Here is a 14,244-nt window from a genome sequence, read left to right as displayed (position 1 = left end):
TCATACATCACTCAGGAAAGCCCCCAGTTCTGGGTTTCAAGCCCTTCCTCAATACCTGGGCCATGGGGCTGAGCTTAGCTGCTCACTGTTTTACTCTGAGACAGCAACATCTTGATAGAAGGTGTGAGTGAGAAATATACATCCAGAAATTCTATGATTTTATCAACATGTGAAGAATTCAGAATGCAATAAGGACCTCACAAAGTTGAGCACTTAATCCCACACACTGATATGAGAATGACTTAGCTCTGTGTTATTTTATTATAAAGAGAAGTATCTGACACATATCAGATGCTTCACTGTGATTGGAGTAACCTTTCTTTGCTACCAGTGAATCATGCTAATTCATATTCCAAGATGAGGCATCTGAGCTCAGTATCTCCTGTGTACCTGCGGCAGCTATACTTGCCCCCTCCTCAGTTCTACAAATCTCATGGCTTACAATTAATCTTCTCAGACCCCATCTTTGTTGCCAGAGAATGTGGGTATAGTATTGGCAAGGAACAGCTAACATATCCAAATAGATTGTTATGATACAGCATGAATAAAAACTTATGACTGGACTACATTTATCAGAAAATTTTCCAGGCTAACAGAGAGGGGAGAAAACCTGGTAACATGCAATTTTCAATTGTTTCTGTTTTTCTACTCAAGCTTCTCTTGGGTAAATATAACATCTAGGCTGCTGTCCATTCCAAAGGCTTGAATTTTGGAAAGAATACAAAGTTGATTGTATTCTGCCCTCCATTGTGCCAACCGACTCTGCGATGCTGAGAATAGAAATATTTTCCTTTCTGACCTTAATATCAATCAGTGGACATTGTCAAACTTGACATTTTATTATCCCTTCCTCAGTGGCATGCTGTAAATAGAAACATTCTTGTTATAAATTGTTCTTTGAAGTTTGACATTGTACAAATTACACTGTGTACTGTATTTTATTAAATGGTGAAACTCAGCAGGCTTTCTCTCAGGAGGCCAACCTATGGTACTTTGTTCTCCTAAGAAATGAATGTTATGTTGGCAGGCTAAGCAAGAGGTTTTATCATAACCATTCTGTCAGCAAATAAGTCATAAAATCTTTTCTTAGGATACATGTCAAAGCATTTATCCTGATCTTTAATATATGTCTTAACATAGAGAGCAATACACTACAACTCAGCATGGGCTGGTGCCTGCACTCAGCAAAGAACCAACATATAAATGCAACATTAAGAATTAGTACACAAACAAAAAGGCAACAGTATGGAAGTAAAGAGGGATCAAGGGTTTTTTCTTGATTTAAAAGGGTATTTAGGTAAACCACAAATATCCAAATATATGTCATGTTTAAGGTCCCAGGAAAGATGTATGGAATACAAAGAATAAGGTTGTCTTCATGGAGCTTATGGTCTAGTTGAGTAAGTATCGGATAAATACATGAAAACAGTAAGAAAAGAAGAAAGTACATGACAAATGATCACTAATCATAATAGATGCTCAAGAACAAGAGTTGGAACACTATGGCTCCTTTATAAATAATTATGACAAGTTATTTGTACGTGATTTTATTGGAACACAGCCAGACTCACTTTTTAAAATATTATCTAAGACTGCTTTTGTGCTACAACAGCAGAATTGAGTAGTTGCACCAGAGACCTTATGGCCTACCAAACCTAAAATATTTACTGTCTTTACCGAACAAGTTTGCCAACCCCTGTTCTAGAAGAGATTGCTGTGCGCTGGACTGATAAAGAAGGGGTCAAAGAATGGGTAGAAATCAGTGGAGGGAGGAAATGAGGGAGGAGTACTCTGAGCCAAAGGAACCAAACAAGCAAAAGTGCAGGGGTGGGAATCTGTGGGCTGGAGCAATACAGAGACCCACCTGGCCTACAGTGGTGGGGTGGTTGTTTGAAGAAGTGGTGACCACATGGAAATGGTGGTTTTGAGCTGGGCACAAGAATGACAAAGTACCTAAAGGCCAAGTGAAGAAATGGGACTTTCTCTTCACAGTCAGCAGAAGAGAGCTTTGTTATGATGGTTACTGTTTCGTGTGTTTTGCTTTGATTTAGCAGACAAGTAAAACAAACGAAAGATATAGTCTAGAAAATATTACCATTTTATTACCTGTAAAAAGCAGGCATTTTATTTCATCTAACTAGATCAGTTTACTTCAGAGCAAAGAAAATAGTCAAATAGCTTTTTACACCATCTCTGTAAAGCCATCCTTCCTTTTCATTCATTTCAAAGAAAATTTAACATTGTTATTTATAGTTTCTTACCCAGCACATACTTGTGTTCCTTACACCTGTGATCCATATTTTCTTCATGTTTATTACTTGAAGAATCAAAGCCCTGAGCAGCAACAGAGATAAAGAATGGTCTTTGATCCTGTCCTTTTTTTGATGTACATGGTGTATGGTGCTGTCATTTTGATTTGCCCAAAGGTTAAAGCTTAAAGACAGTACAGAAAGTGCAGTCCTCCAAAGAGATAAATACATCAGGGCCATCTCCCAGGCAAACAGTATCTGATATTTTTGCTCCTGGCCATCAGCCATTTGAGTCTAGTGCTGGGGCCTAGGAAAATCTTAGCAAGTCTCTCCACGTATCCAGTGACCCTGAGTGGTAGCCCAATTACAAACCATTTGCGCCTATCAGGACTCTCTGAAAAGTACAGGTACATTCTAAGGCAAAAATTTAGGCTCGAGATAGATATAATCCCAGGATCCAACTAACGAAGACCCCCAAATCTGTGGGTTACCCATGAACAAAATCTGCCTTTCAGGTGTCACCCAGCACCAGATAGATGAGACATCACAGGATCTCTCAAAAGTTTAATGGAGACTTCAGCTCTGATTCTAATCAGTCTCATGCTCCAGAGGCTGTGCTGGAAGCAGATATAACTCAACTAACCTAGCTTCATGGAGAATTTTTAGGTTACACAAGTTTGGGGGAAATATGTTATAATGGAAAAAATCACAGGCTCTGTAGTTGGAAGAATTGAGTTTAATTTTACTCGTTGAGCTCCCTTGAGCCAATCACTTAATTTCCCTGAATATAATTTTTCTTGCATGTAAAATGACATAATCATAATCTCACAGTGCTACTGGGGGGAGTCAAATAGAAAACATTTGTTAAATCACATTGCAAACTTCAAGCTAATCTACAAATATTTCTTGTTACTACCACTTCACATTTTATACAAGCAGTTTCTAAAATATTGTCCAGGGGTACCTGGAAACACCAAGACCCTTTTAGCTCTGCAATAAAACTATTTTTATAACTAAAATAAGCTGTTATTTGACTTTTCATTCTGATTAACTCAAGTGTACCAGGGAGTTTTCCTGAGGCTCAGTGGTATATGGTGACATCATCACTCTATCAGTTGATGGAATGGTGTGCTTGTGCACATTTATGTTTTCCAGAATTTTCTAAAATAAACTTTTGGGGTCCTCAATAATTGTTAAGAATGTAAAGGAGTTCTGATATTAAAATGTTTGAGAACTACTGTTTTATAATATAGGTTTAGAGATGCTTAAATGGACTTTATAAGCAAATAAAACGCACACTGCTCCTTTGCTAAATATATGTGGAGATTAAAGAGGAAGAAAGAAATATCTTTAAATGTTATACACTTAGGGCTTCCCTGGTGGTGCAGTCGTTAAGAATCTGCCTGCCAATGCAGGGGACACAGGTTCGATCCCTGCTCCGGGAAGATCCCACATGCCGTGGAGCAGCTAAGCCCATGCACCACAACTACTGAGCCTGTGTGCTGTGACTACTGAAGCCCACGTGCCTAGAGCCCCTGCTCAGCAACAAGAGAAGCCACTGCAATAAGAAGCCCGCACACCGCAATGAAGAGTAGCCCCCGCTTGCTGCAACTAGAGAAAGCCCACACGCAGCAACGAAGTCCCAACAGATCCAAAAATAAATAAATAAAATAAATAAATTTTAAAAATATATTTGGGCTTCCCTGGTGGCGCAGTGGTTGAGAGTCCGCCTGCCGATGCAGGGGACGCGGGTTCGTGCTCCGGTCCGGGAAGATCCCACATGCCGCGGAGCGGCTGGGCCCGTGAGCCATGGCCGCTGAGCCTGTACGTCTGGAGCCTGTGCTCAGCAACGGGAGAGGCCACAACAGTGAGAGGCCCAGGTACCACAAATAAATAAATAAATAAATAAAATTTAAAAAAAAATAAAATTTTTTAAAAAAGTATTTCATAGATAAATATAATATGTTGATTAAAAATCTGAGTTACTTTTTGTTGGTAAAATTAGTAACATAATCAGACATAATTTGGAACTAAATGTATGTATGGCACAGACAAAAGTAAAAAGAGTTAGAATAGGAAGAGATCTATATTAACAATCAATATTATTTATAAAGTCATAATAATATAAATAATACATGTTAATTCAATTAAAATGAGACAAAAGTTGTTGGCCTTGGGAAACAAGACTCAAGAATTGATCTTGGATGGACATATATACACTACCAAACGTAAGGTAGATAGCTAGTGGGAAGCAGCCGCATAGCACAGGGAGATCAGCTCAGTGCTTTGTGACCACCTAGAGGGGTGGGATAGGGAGGGTGGGAGGGAGGGAGACGCAAGGGGGAAGAGATATGGGAACATATGTATATGTATAACTGATCCACTTTGTTATAAAGCAGAAAGTAACACATCATTGTAAAGCAATTATACCCCACTAAAGATGTTAAAAAAAAAAAAAAAAGAGAATTGATCTGGGGGCTTCCCTGGTGCCGTAGTGGTTGAGAGTCCTCCTGCCGATGCAGGGGACATGGGTTCATGCCCCGGTCTGGGAAGATCCCACATGCCGTGGAGCAGCTAGGCCCGTGAGCCATGGCCGCTGAGCCTGAGCGTCCGGAGCCTGTGCTCCGCAATGGGAGAGGCCACAACAGTGAGAGGCTCGCGTACCGCAAAAAAAAAAAAAAAAAAAAAAAAAAAGACTTGATCTTGGTTGTTGTAATAATAACCCAAAAGTATTGTTTGGCCTCATATACTGTGTTCATACATTACAATGACAAAACTGAAAACTATTTTTAAAAATTGTCCTTCAATTATTAACAATAGAGAAGACATGGAAACAACTAAGTGTCCATTGATGGATGAATGGATAAAGAAACTGTGGGGTTTATATATATATATACATATATATATGTATATATATATATATGCACAATGGAATATTATTGAGGCATAAAAAATGAGGAAATCCTACCATTTGCGACAACAAAGACGGATCTTGAAGGCATTATGCTAGGTGAAATAAGTCAGACAGAGAAAGACAAATACTGCATGATCTCACTTATATGTGGAATTAAAAAAAAAACTCATAGAAAAAGAGATCAGATTTGTGGTTACCAGTGGGGAGTGGGGGGACTGGAGAAAGGTGGTCAAAAGGTACAAATTCCAAGTCATAAAATAAATAAGTATTAGGGATGTAATGTACAACATGATGACTATAGTTAACACTGCTGTATGATATATAGGTAAGTTGTTAAGAGAATAAATCTTGAGTTCTCATTACAAGGAGAAATTATTTTTCTTTTTTTTTCTTCTTCTCTTGTTATTGTACCTGTATGAGATGAGATGATAAGATAATAGCTTAACCTATTGTGGTAATCATTTTACAATATATGTAAATCAAACCATCATGTTGTATGCCTTAAACTTACACAGTGAGGTATGTCAATTGTTTCTCAATAAAACTGGGGGGAAAATTGGGCTTCACTATTTTGTTTGATATTGTAAGAATCACCAAAATCTCAATTACACAACACAGCTGCCTACAAATGGCCCTCAAACATCTGAATCTCTGATCTATCCAGATAGATTTTTGTTTGTGATTTGAGCCAGAAGCAGAGGATGTCAAACAAGTCTGAATCTAAATAGAATCTGAATCTGAAGCCAGAATGGAGAACAAACCTAGCTTTGGAATGGAAAACAGGACCAAAGTAGGATGTAGGCAGAAGTCAAGCGTTGGAAGCAACATCCAGGATACCCCAAGCCAAAGCATTTTAAACATTCAGTACCCTACTGAAATAAGAGTACGGCAGAGACTAGCTCCATTTTCCCCTGCTGTTAGCTTTCTGGATCACTCTTCTTTGTTAAAACTGATGCTTGGGAGTAAATTGTTCTTTAGATGACTTATAGAAGGGAACTTTGGTAAAGGAGAAGAATTCATGTAATTTAGAACTTCATATTGCAGAGTAACCTGAGAGATTATATTGAAATCCATAGAAAAGACTATAATAAAGATTACTTTAGCAGAAAGGTCTGATAAAGATGAGGTCAATAAAAAGGCTAGAATTAGGGCATGCCACAATGGTTTTAGGGAAAATTTAATATCTCTCTCTCTCTCTTTCTCTCGCTCCAAAAACTGTGACTCCGGAAGAAGTTACAATTTTAAAATAACCTCTACTTTATTTCTTCTCTTTCTTCTCTCTGGAAAAGATAGCCACAGGAAGGGGACAAAAATATGTTTACACGCTTTAAAATTGTTATATTCAGAAGTAATTAGGCATGGGGATAAAGAAGATCACTTCTCTCTTCCAGTGAGAAGAGAACTTATATAATTTTGAAGTAGTACAGATTCAGTGAGGTAATATACATGGGCTAAAATTTACTATTCGCAACTATCTTTCACAGGTTAGAAAGCACCATTTTGCTTTTCCCTAATATATCTTTGTCCATCTATTTTCTGTGTTGTTGAAAATGGACTCTTGAATCCCTGCAAGAGAAAGCTGGAGGTGATCCACTTTTGAAAGTATACTCAGATCAAGCACCCAATGGATAATTTAGTGATAGTGAACCAGAGAATGTGGTTATAACAGAGCCCCCAGAACCACTAGCCACTTTGAAATGATATTGGCTTTATAAATACAATTTTTATTTAAAAGTTCAAGTGAATACATGCTATATTTCTACTGGCTAACCACATTTCTTAAATTTGTGGTTATGACATAAATACACATGGATCCTTTACTATTTAACCAAAACAATATTTATCAAGCATTTATTATCTGTGAAATGAGACAAACTCTCTGTCAAATTAGTTTTCAGCTGATTATGGGTAATAATACAAGTCCAAAGGTAGCCCCCCAAAAACTATAAAATAAGAGCTGCTCATATTTAAAATAGAGGTTTAGTAAGGCAGGCTTATGAATTAATAGAAAAACATGGTATACATCAAATTTGTAAATAATATAGAAGCAATATCATTTTCTTCATTGGTAACACTTAATGAACACTAACTCCATGTCAGGCACTGACTTCATTTAACCTTCACAATCACCTTAGACACAGAAATCACTGAATGTAATTTTCAGAAATTCTGCTAATATTAGATGGTACGGAGAAGCAAAAGTCTCAGAGAAGTTCTCCCATATAAAGTTTCCCTACTCCTCAGAAACTGGATTTAAGATGAACTCTCACCCCATCTGGGGAGCACTGGTTTAAATATCTGATGATACCAGCAAAGCAGAGTGCTCTTTTATATAGGAAGCAACAGCATGGAGAATATTTTCGGCACCGAATCCAACACACTCATTGTTATGCTACTGTAAACATATGAAGTCAACGAATAAATTAGACTTAGCATGGGGGCCTGAGATCCAGTGAGAAGCACTGAAAAGAAAAGGTCTTGGGAATTCAAGCCATCTCACCAGGTAGAAAAGGTGAAGTGAATAATTATCCCCGGATAGTGACCTTTTCTGATACAGATGAAGGAAAGAACGAAAAACACCTAACAGGGAAAGCTCATGCTTCAAAGAATACACTCTCCTCTTACAGTTGAAATATCACTTTAGAGCACAACTGGATTTTAAAGTTGTATTTTAAATAATTACAATAATTAATATAATAGTGTTTAAGTAGCTTTTATATTGACACTACGTTACCATTGACAATGGCATGATGATATACTGCTGGCAAGAGCATTAAAAATAAAAAAGACCTAAAAATATGATAGCTATGACCTAAGTAGTTATCATGCTGAACTTTTTAATTCAATGGATATTGGAAGACTTTTCAAAGTAAAAACGATAATTAATTAACATAAAATAAAAGTGTCAAGCCAAGTTTAGTACTCAGCTTGTCCCAATAATATATATATATATTAGAATTAAAAGGCTTTAGAATGAAAGATCACTCTTAGTTCTGGGTTTAAAAAACATAAACATAATTCTAATTAATATATATATATATATACGGTTTACTCTATCATCTACCCTTGAATATAATATTTAATCAGAGATGAGCATTCTCTTGTTGGAGACCATTTTAAATAAATAAAAATTATCACTGCTTTACAGAATCCACATAATTTTTTGAAGCTCTGTTGGATTCCAAAATATTTTGCTGGTGTCTTTTGTTGTACTTAAGGGTAATTTTATTTAGGAAAATGCATTTTAATACAAATCAATAAGAAAAAGACAATAACCCAATAGGGAGGGAAAAAATAGTCAAAAGGCATGACAAGACACAAGATATTTCATGAATGAATATGTAAAAGTAATAAAAATATAAAGATGTTCACTCTCATTAGTAATTAGGGAAATGAAAATTAAGACTATAATGAGATCATTTTACACCCAATAGATTGGCACAAATTAAGAATTCTGACAATATCAAGTGCTAGTGAGGATGTGGATCAAATGGAATGTTGCTGGTGATAAATTTGCATAAGTATTTTTAAAAACAATGTGTCATTATATGGTAAAGTCATTATTTGGGTAAACTATGATCTTCCATAGCTTAAACTACTCTTCTTCATTATATGCCCTAGAGAAACTTTTGCAAATGTCAAAAGATGCTTACACTAATATTCATAGCAGCACAGTATAAAATAGGGGGAAAAAACAAACTTGCCCAAATGTCCAATGATAGGATAATGGATAAATAGTTTGTGGTATATTCACACAGTGGAATATTTTACTGCAGAGAAAATGAATGAAATAACACCAGATACAGTATCAGGAACAGAAAAAACAAATTACAAAAGAAGTTCAAAGATAAGCAATACTGGCAATCGGGGAGGGGGGGTTATGATACATAAAACCTTTGGGGTGTTTTTTGGCCAAGCTGTGCAACTTGTGAGATCTTAGTTCCCCAACCAGCGATCAAACCCTGGCCCTCAGCAGTGAAAGGACCGAATCCTAACCATGGACCCCCAGGGAATTCCCCATAAAACTATTTTTAAATAAAAGCATGGGAATAATAAAAACAACATTCAAAATAATGTCTGAAGGGATCCAGGATACTAGTGTTCTGATTCTTGATGTGGGCAGTAGTACTCACTATATCATTGTGCTGTATAACATGCCTGCATGTTGAATGCATTATTCTGTATTTGTAGATTGGTATATTTAAATGTCTTTAAAGATTTACATGTAACACCATGTTACATAATTATCATTTCATAGTTGTAATTATTTCTAACTTTCCTCCTTTACTTCCTACAAGTACTTTTACATAACTCATTTTCCCCAACTATATTTTATTGATTAATCATCTATAAATGCTGTGAAAAAAACTTAAGAACAGGTAATGTGATATTTACTATTTTATTTGTATGAAAAACATTTTATAATGTCTATGGCTATAGCTCTATAGAAAGATTGACTTGAAACAGAAAACCTATAGAAAACAGTAGCTATAAAACTTATAGAAAATACTTCATACACACTTAGAGGTCATTTAAAGTGGTCAGAAGTGTCAATTAAGTTTCACATATTCCTAGTGAAAAAACTGAATTTAGACTAAGAGACCCTTAAAAATGTTAATTGTTAAATCCTTTTCTAGCACTTACTCAAATTTTCTACATTACCAGACACCCCATAAGTAGCATGCGTACAGTTTTGATTTTATATGAAACAGCGTAAATAAAGATTAATGTGGTATCAATGTCATTCTAAGAGAATTATTCTATTTATTTTACATATAAGCAAATAGTCACTTTTGTTCAAATGATCTTATATCTCAAATATACAGCTGAAGATTTCGTAAAGAGAAATTAAATAATATTTTAATAGTCTTTACCTAGAAAAGTTTTTCTCATATCCCTGTCTGTTTGAAAAGGTTTTAATAGTTTCTCAGATTAAGATTTATACAACTAACTCCCTCTCACAGTAACGGTGGCACTGGCTCCAAAACCTCACTGTTATATATGTGACTTATTATATTATGCTGATGTGATTTTATTAATGGAATTGTGAGACACTGTGCTTCTAATTTACACAGCTTCCAGTAAAGAACCAGCTTGATAAGATTAGAGATTTATTTGTTTACTAACTCAGTCAGAAGTTTTGCATTTTGGACTTACTCCAGCCTCAAAAGCAGTCACAAGGGAGTCATTAACTTTAAAAATAATTATAATCAATAATCATGGAAGCCTCAGACTTAGAACCTAGAGAGGTGTCAACAGAAGAAAGCCATTCTACAGCAGAAAGCTAAGATTTATATTCCAAGGCCATCTAGCTATTGATTTTTACAAATCAATTTCTTTATGTATAATTGGATGATTACAGATCACAGAAGCTTCTGTCTCTCAGTGAGAATTATAGAGATTTGCACATATTTTTAATACTGCATGGCATAGAAGAACCATAAAAAATGAATTGGGAACAAGGAATGCTAGAACACCATGCATCTAATTAGGATTACATTTAGCTGGGTTAAATCAGGCACAAATATGGTTTGTGATTTCACAAATGTATTGTTTTCAAATTTATGGTCATTAATTGCTTCAGGGACATGACAAATATGACTAAATTAAACAAGTCTTCAAAACTATATATTTACTGGGAACCTACTACGTAACATGAAAATGCCAACACAATCAAACATGTTACAATTATGCATTCATAATATTAGCCCATAAATAATTATGACATAAAGTCCAGTTTAACTCTTAAAAACTACTTACCTTTTCATTATACAATTGCAGATCAAGATCAGAAACTAAGTAATTTAGAACAGGAGTTGGCAAACTTTTTCTGTAAAGGGCCAGATAGTAAATATTTTAGGTTTTGTACAGATTCTCCCTTATGCAGCACCTATACTCCACTATTTCAGCATAAAAGCAGCCACACACAACAGACACTATGTAACGGACAATGCATAAATGAATAAGCATGGCTGTAGTCCAATAACACTTTATTTATGGACGTTGAAATTTCATTCATATATACTTTGTGTGGCATGAAATATTATTTTTCTTTTTTTTCAGCCATTTAAAAATGTGAATACCATTCCAGTTATTCAAATTTTCTCCTATGATTCTGTAAATATCTTCTTTGTTTAGTTGGTTGATAAAGGTTTTGGTGTTACTATGAAGAGCATCTTCTAGTTGGTTATTACTAGCAACAGCTAGTGCTTGAAGGGCAGTCAGGACTTGAAAACATAGAGATGGGTTAAGAGCATTCCAGTGAGGGGGACAAACCTCAGTGGCAATCCACAGCCTGCACAGATTAGAAGACACATTAGCAATGGAAAAGAGTTTCATTTGTCTAGAGCCAAAGATATACAGAGAGAGCTATTGAAGAATAAGGATAAAGCAAGCAGTAAAAGAACATAACACACTAGGGAGTTTAGGTTTCAGAGGTGGTATAGTATGCTGGTTGAAATCACAGATTCTGGAGTCAAACTGCCCATCTCCTGGCTCTGTCACTTACTAGCTGGGCAACTCTGGCTCTCTCTGTTTCAGTTTCCTCATTGATAAATGGAGATTATGATAATGCTAAACTCATAAGAGTATAGTGAAGATTAAGTAAGTTAAGACATGTAGCACCTGGTGTGGAATACATATTCAATAAATGTTAACTTTAAAAAAAATGAGAAAACCATTCATAGTTGATGGGTCATACCAAAACAGGTGGGATTTGGCCCATGAGCCATAGTTTACTGAACCTGGCTTAGATATAAAGTTATTCTCTTTCAGAAAATTCTCTTTCTAAAAATTATCATCATCTTTATGCATGACATTCAAAATAATTTATTGTGTTTCTCATATGGCTTTAAAAGTTCTAAAATGGTATCTTGGACAGAATTACCAAAACAGCATATACTTACAGAAGAACTCCTTTACTGCATTTAATTTGAATTCATTTTTAAAAGTACCTCTCTGAGGATGAAGAATATTGTAGTGTCTCCCCTTGGTCTTATAAAATCTTATGTTGAGTTCATCAGATCTGCCTTATTCAAAATATATTGATATATCTTTAAACACTGGAATTGAAACATGTAAAAGCAAAGATATTGTAAGTTGAGTCGAAAATGCCTTCCCTGTGGTTCATCCAATCACTCATACATTCTTGAGTTGCCCACAGAGTACATCCTCTGCCACAAATGACTGACCACAGATGAACCAGCTGTGTGTCATAAATGGTGTTGAAATGAAATATCCAGCTGAGGAGAGTCACTTTTCCTACAATGTTAAAGAGCTCTTTGAGGGGGAGACCTTCAAGATGGCAGAAGAGTAGGACATGGGGATCACCTTCCTTCCCACAAATATATCAGAAATACATCTACATGTGGAACAACTACAGAACACCTACTGAACACTGGCAGAAGACATCAGACTTCCCAAAAGGCAAGAAACTCCCCACATACCTGGGTAGGGCAAAAGAAAAGAGAAAAAACAGAGACAAAAGAATAGGGATGGGACCTGCACCTCTGAGAGGGAGCTGTGAAGGAGGAAAAGTTTCCACACACTAGGAAGACCCCTTCACTGGGGTGGCAGGGGGGAAGCTTTAGAGCCATGGGGGAGAGCGCAGCAACAGGGGTGCAGAGGGCAAAGGGGAGAGACCCCTGCACAGAGGATCGGTGCCGACCAGCAATCACCAGCCCAAGAGGCTTGTCTGCTCACCCGCCAGGGCGGGAGGGGGCTGGGAGCTGAGGCTCAGGCTTCGGTCGGATCGCAGGGAGAGGACCGAGGTTGGCGGCATGAACACCGCCTGAAGGGGGCTAGAGCGCCACGGCTAGCCGGGAGGGAATCCAGGAAAAAGTCTGGACTGGCCTAAGAGTCAAGAGAACATTGTCTCCGGGTGCATGAGATGAGGGGATTCAGAGCACTGCCTAAATGAGATCCAGAGGTGGGAGCAAGCGCGGACCCCAGAGACGGGCATGAGACGCTAAGGCTGCTGCTGCCGCCACCAAGAAGCCTGTGTGCCAGCACAGGTCACTATCCACACCTCCTGTCCGGGGAGCCTGTGCAGCCCGCCACTGCCAGGGTCCCGGGATCCAGGGACAACTTCCCCGGGAGAACGCATGGCGCACCTCAGGCTGGTGCAATGTCACGCTGGCCTCTGCCGCCGCAGGCTCGCCCCTCATTCCGTACCCCTCCCTCCCCCCGGCCTGAGTGAGCCAGAGCCCCCGAAACAGCTGCTCCTTTAACCCTCTCCTGTCTGAGGGAAGAACAGACGCCCTCAGGTGACCTACACGCAGAGGCAGGGCCAAATCCAAAGCTGAACCTCGGGAGCTGAACAAAGAAGACAAAGGGAAATTTCTCCCAGCAGCCTCAGGAGCAGCAGATAAGATGTCCACAATCAACATGATGTACCTGCATCTGTGGAATACCTGAATAGACAATGAATCATCCCGAAATTGAGGGGGTGGACTTTGGGAGCTACTTTAGATTGGGGTTTTCTTCCTGCATTTAATTTGTTTCTGGTTTTATGTTATTTTAGCTTAATATTTAGAGTGCATTATCACTGGTAGATTTGTTTACTGATTTGGTTGCCCGCTTCCTTTTTTTAACATGTATATAAATACATATATTTTCATTTTTCTCTTTTTGTGAGTGTGTATGTGTATGCGTCTTTCTGTGATTTTGTCTGTATAGCTTGGCTTTTACCATTTCTCCTAGGGTTCTTTCCATTCTGTTCTTTAATTTAGATTTGTTTTTGGTTTCGGTGCTCTCTTTTTTTCTTTGTTTATTACTTTTTAAGTTATCGATTTCTAATAATTTTTAAATTTAATAACTTTATTTTATTTTATTTTAATTATTTATTTATTTATGCTCCCTTTTCTTCTGAGCCGTGTGGCTGAGAGGGTCTTGGTGCTTCGGCCAGGTGTCAGGCCTGTGCCTCTGAGGTGGGAGAGCCGAGTTCAGGACATTGGTCCACAAGAGACCTCCCGGCTGCACATAATATCGAACAGCAAAAGCTCTCCCAGAGATCTCCATCTCAACTCTAAGACACAGCTCCACTCAACAACCAGCAAGCTACAGTGCAGGATACCCTATGCC

At 37.5% G+C, this 14,244-nt stretch overlaps 1 protein-coding gene across 3 annotated transcripts in view; it reads right to left on the bottom strand.

Moving 5' to 3' along the window:
* Positions 1-14,244, bottom strand: part of TMEM117 (transmembrane protein 117) — a gene marked incomplete at both ends in the record, with an annotated part of 515,344 nt that overhangs the window by 286,074 nt on the left and 215,026 nt on the right. The window lies entirely within an intron of this gene.

This window comes from Leucopleurus acutus, assembly GCF_964270905.1.
Source record: "Leucopleurus acutus genome assembly, chromosome: 11".
NCBI classification, from domain to species: Eukaryota; Metazoa; Chordata; class Mammalia; order Artiodactyla; family Delphinidae; genus Leucopleurus; species Leucopleurus acutus.
Note: the sequence above shows the minus strand (reverse complement) of the source record. Positions and strands in the feature narration are given on the sequence as shown.